At 50.0% G+C, this 5,028-nt stretch overlaps 1 pseudogene; it reads left to right on the forward strand.

The window, feature by feature from the left end:
- The first annotated feature begins 2,290 nt into the window (after nucleotides 1-2,290).
- LOC129538933 (chromodomain Y-like protein pseudogene) lies at nucleotides 2,291-3,933 on the forward strand (annotated as a pseudogene).
- The last annotated feature ends 1,095 nt before the right edge of the window (nucleotides 3,934-5,028 follow it).

A 5,028-nucleotide genomic window follows, 5' to 3' on the forward strand; every position in this document is an offset into this window, starting at 1 on the left:
AAGTACTTCTTGTTGCTAGGTGAGATTTCTACTTTATGTACAGTTTCGATTTCCTACTTGCAGATATGATCAATGTATTACACCACAAATAAGAAGTATTTTTATGTCTATAAAGTATAATTTTTAGGTTCACTTAGAATATATTTTATTTAATAAGTTCAAATTCTGTTGGCACACTGTTAAATGCAGAACATCCTTTTTAAGAGAACTACCATATTATATCGACGTTTCATATTCTTGGTCTCAGCTTTCATGTCTCCACAATATACTCAGTAGCAGATGCTGTCCGAGAGTGCCCTGTGTACCTAGACGAATGCATTGCGGCCAGGGGTGGGGACGATTCCAGAAGCCTGTCCCCCTGGCAGGCTTCTGAGCTTGCAATCATATTGGATTTATGAAGAGTGAAATAAAATCAAAACCGTACTTTAGTACAGTTTTGAAGTTTCTACTTCGAACCGACCACCTCCTGGCCTCACGGAAAGCTTACAGAGTTCAAATCTGCCTTTACTTGCCTTGGTCGATGCAGTATTTTTGGACCTGTGGGGCCCACTTTTTTCATTCTGTGGTTTCAAATATATATGGAAACTACAATCTGTAACCTTTAGAATAAATACTCAGCTGTGAAAGCATCTTGAATAAAACTAAGATTTTTTAACTCTTTCAGAAAAGTAAAAAGAAAAAAGGTGTGGCCCCGTGGGGAGGGGCATATATAGGATTGCTCAGGGCCTCTTGAGCAGAACTCTGGAACCTTCAAACTGGCAAAATCCTGCTCCAAGTGTAGCTTTCCACAGAAACTTCAATACAACATACTATCAAGGTGGGATTTTAGGCAAGTTCTTAAAATCTAGATAGTAGTGAATGGTTAGTGAGAACAGAATGAAAGCCTGACTAGTGTGGCTGTGAACCCAGGCTTGAGGAGACACACTACACCTGCCATGTGACACAACAGTGTGGAGTTAGAGAGAGATGAGGAAGGCAGGCTCAAAAGGGACATGGAAAATGCCTCATCCCAGCAAACAATCTGAAATTCTCCACAACCTCCCATAGTGTTGTCACCATAGGGATTTTTGATGTCAAGTCTCAGCCAGGGCCACCACTGGCTTTGGACCTGTCTTATTGACCTCATACAGCAGAAGGGCGTGGCTCCCTGGAGAGCTATATATATAGGAGTGCTCAGGGCCTCTGGAGCAGAACACTGCACCTTATCAAAATGAGAAAAGACAGCTCCAAGTGGAGCAAGGACAAATGTATACAGTGCATTCTTACAGCCCGAAGACAGGGATTTCAGACTAGAAATGAAAATACTGAGGCGAGCTACCTGAAGATTGCCAAAATGTGATGGGATGGAAGTTTTCGTGTAGGCGGCAAGGAATTAAATGGTTGAAAATGTCCCTTAATACCAGATTTTCCAAAGAAAGAGAAATGATTCTCATTTTCACAGACACTTTGTACATCCTGCTTTGCAAAGAGGGAGTTTAGGTGAGATTTTAAAAATGAGATAATGGTGAATTGTGATAGAGAAAAGAATAAAAGCCTGAATAACGTGGCTGTGAAGCCAGGTTTGGAGGAGATGCACTACCCCCGACATGTGACACATCCTTGTTGAGTGAGTGCGGGGGTGGTGCGGATGGCAGGTGAGCTTTCAGGTCTCATCAGCGGTATCAAAATGCCTCTTTGATCCCACCCAACCATCTGAATTTCTACGCATCATCTCCTAGAGGTGTCAGGTTAGGGCTGTTTGCTGTCAATGCTCCACCTGGGCCACCACTGCCTGGGGAAGTGACTTGCCGACATCATAAATCATAAGGGTATGTCCCCCTGGGGAGGAGTATATATAGGGCTGCTCAGGGCCTCTGAAGCAAATCAGTGTGTCTAAAAATTCGAAAAAGGTAGCTCCAAGTGGAGCAAGGACACGTTTATACAGTTTATTCTCAATGTCTGAAGACAGGTGTTGCACACTGGAACCTAGAACACTGATGAGAGCTACATGAACACTGAGAAAAAGATGTGGGATGGAAGTCTACTGATAGGTGGTCCAGAATGAAATGGTCTTCAAGGTTCTTTGAAGAGTGTGCCTCGGAGGGCGCTGCCCTGTAGCTGCGCCTGCACCGATGTGGGCAGCATCCCGCAATGGCGGGAATGAGCGCCCGCCAGCCCACCCACCCTGCGCAGCGGCGTGCAGAGCAGGAAGAGCAGCTTCCCCGGACCCGACTGGAGCAAAGTATGGGCCACCGTCTGACCAGCGCCTCGCCGCCGGCCCTGCACCACACTGCGCTCCCCGCTCCCCGCCATGGCCTCAGAGGAGCAGTAAGATGCTGAAAGCATCCTTGACAAAAGGAAAACCAAAAAAGGGAAGACAGAATACTTGGTTCGGTGTATACGGTAAGACAGCGAGGACGACACCTGGGAGCCAGAGCAGCACCTGGTGAACTGCAAAGAGTACATCCACCATTTCAACTGGCGCCACAGGGAGAAACTGAAGGAGGGCAGCTTCACCAGAACCAATGGGACCTCCCCAAACAGTGCCCGGAAGCAGATGTCCAGATGCAGCAAGAACAGTTTCTCCAAGTCCCCCTCCCCGACCGACCTGAGCACTATTAGCGGGCAAGGAGCACGAGGCCAAGAGCAGCCCACTGTTTGCCACCAGCAAGAAATTCCGGAAGAGCTCCGTGCAGGGCCTGGCCCCCCGCAAGAACATGGACCTGGCCCTGTCGGGCATCAAGATGCTTGTGCCCAAGAGCCCCATCAAGAGCAGGAGCGCAGTGGACGGCTTTCAGGACCAGAACTCCGAGAAGCCGGACCCCGTGAGCAGGGGACGGAGGACTCTCCTGCGGTGGAGGCAGCTGCCAAGAAGCCGGTCAGGGCCCTACTGGACCCAGGGGCTGAGTGGGTGCGGATTGGGAGCCGACCCCTGATACACTCGCTGTTGCTGCAGGAGTCCGGCCCGTGATGGAGGCCATGGTCAAGGGGCTGGCCGTGAATGGCAAAGGCACCTCCCCATTCAGGGACGCGATGATGGCCAACAGGACCACCACCCTGCAGACATCGGCCAGGGGCATGACGGCCAGAAAGAGGGAGTTCAGCGAGGACAGCCGAGACCAGCCCTTTGACAAGCGGCTGCGCTTCAGCGTGTGGCAGAGGGAGAGCGCCTACAGGTACCGGGATATCCTGGAGCGGAAGCAGGACGGCTTCACCCACATTGTGCTGTCCACCAAGTCGTCCGCAAACAACTCGCTCAACCCATAGGTGATGCAGCAGCTGCAGTGCGCGCTGAGAAGGGCCATGGCGGAAGACAGCAAGCTGGTACTGCTCAGCGCCATGGGAAGCGTCTTCTGCTGCAGCCTGGACTTCAGCTACTTCAAATGGTGCCTGACGGATGACCACAAGAGGGAGAGCACCAGGATGGTCCAGGCCATCAGAAATTTCGTGAACACCATCATTCAGTTCAAGAAACCAATTATCATAGCTGTGAATGGCCCGGCCATTGGGCTACGAGCATCCATCCTGCCTCTCTGTGATATGGCCTGGGCCAACGACAAGGTGTGGTTCCAGACGCCCTATACCACCCTCGGACAGAGTCCAGATGGCTGATCCACCGTCACGTTCCCCAAGATTATGGGAGGAGCATCCGCGAATGAAATGCTGCTCAGTAGGTGGAAGCTAAAGTCCCAGGAGGCCTGCGGCAAAGGACTGGTCTCCCAGGTGTTCAGGCCTGTGACTTTCCCCCAGGAGGTCATGGTCCGCATCAAAGAGCTCGCCTCCTGCAACCCCGTCGTGCTTGAGGAATCCAAGGCCCTTGTGCGCTGCCACATCAGGCTGGAGCTGGAGCAGGCCAACAAACGGGAATGCGAAGTGGTGAAGAAGATCTAGGGCTTGGCACATGGCATGGATTCCATGCTCAAGTGTCTGCAGAGGAAGATCGATGAGTTCTGATGTCTGGGCCGCACGACCTCCCCAGGCCTGCACCGTGCGAGACCTCACAGCCTGGGCCAGGCTTTCCCGGAGCTCCCGCTGGGAAGCAGGAATTGAGAACAGCCAAGCTATTTATTGTCAAGCCGTTTTTAAGTTCAGTTCAGTTCAGTTCAGTCGCTCAGTCGTGTCCGACTCTCCGCGACCCCATGAACCACAGCACACCAGCCCTCCCTGTCCATCACCAATTCCCGGAGTACACTCAAACTCATGTCCACAGAGTCAGTGATGCCATCCAGCCATCTCATTCTCCGTCATCCCCTTCTCCTCCCGCCGACAACCTTTCCCAGCATCAGAGTCTTTTCGAGTGAGTCAACTCGTCGCATGAGGTGGCCAAAGTATTGCAGCTTCAGCTTTAGCATCAGTCCCTCCAATGAACATCCAGGATCAATCTCCTTTAGAATGGACTGGTTGGATCTCCTTGCAGTATAAAGGACTCTCAAGAGTCTTCTCTAACACCACAGTTCAAAAGCATTGATTCTTCAGAGATCAGCCTTCTTCACAGTCCAACTCTCACATCCATACATGACCACGGGAAAAACCATTGTCTTGACTAGACGGACCTTGGTTGGCAAAGTAATGTCTCTGCTTTTGAATATACTATCAAGGTTGGTCATAACTTTCCTTGCAAGGAGCAAGCGTCTTTTAATTTCATGGCTGCGATCAGCACCTGCAGTGATTTTGGAGCCCAAAAAAACAAAGTCTGACACTGTTTCCACTGTTTTTCCATCTTTTCCCATGAAGTGATGGGACCAGATGCCATGATCTTTGTTTTCTGAATGTTGAGCTTCAAGCCAACCTTTTCACTTTCCTCTTTCACTTTCATCAAGAGGCTTTTGAGTTCCTCTTCACTTTCTGCCATAAGGGTAGTGTCATCTGCATATCTGAGGTTATTGATATTTCTCCCAGCAATCTTGATTCCAGCTTGTGCTTCTTCCAGCCCAGCGTTCCTCATGATTTACTCTGCATATAAGTTAAATAAGCAAGGTGACAATATACACCCTTGACGTACACCTTTTCCTTTTTGGAACCAGTCTGTTGTTCCATGTCCAGTTCTAA

Source organism: Moschus berezovskii, chromosome Y (genome assembly GCF_049115385.1).
Source record: "Moschus berezovskii isolate FMDL1 chromosome Y, NW_MosBer_1.0, whole genome shotgun sequence".
In the NCBI taxonomy this organism is placed as follows: domain Eukaryota; kingdom Metazoa; phylum Chordata; class Mammalia; order Artiodactyla; family Moschidae; genus Moschus; species Moschus berezovskii.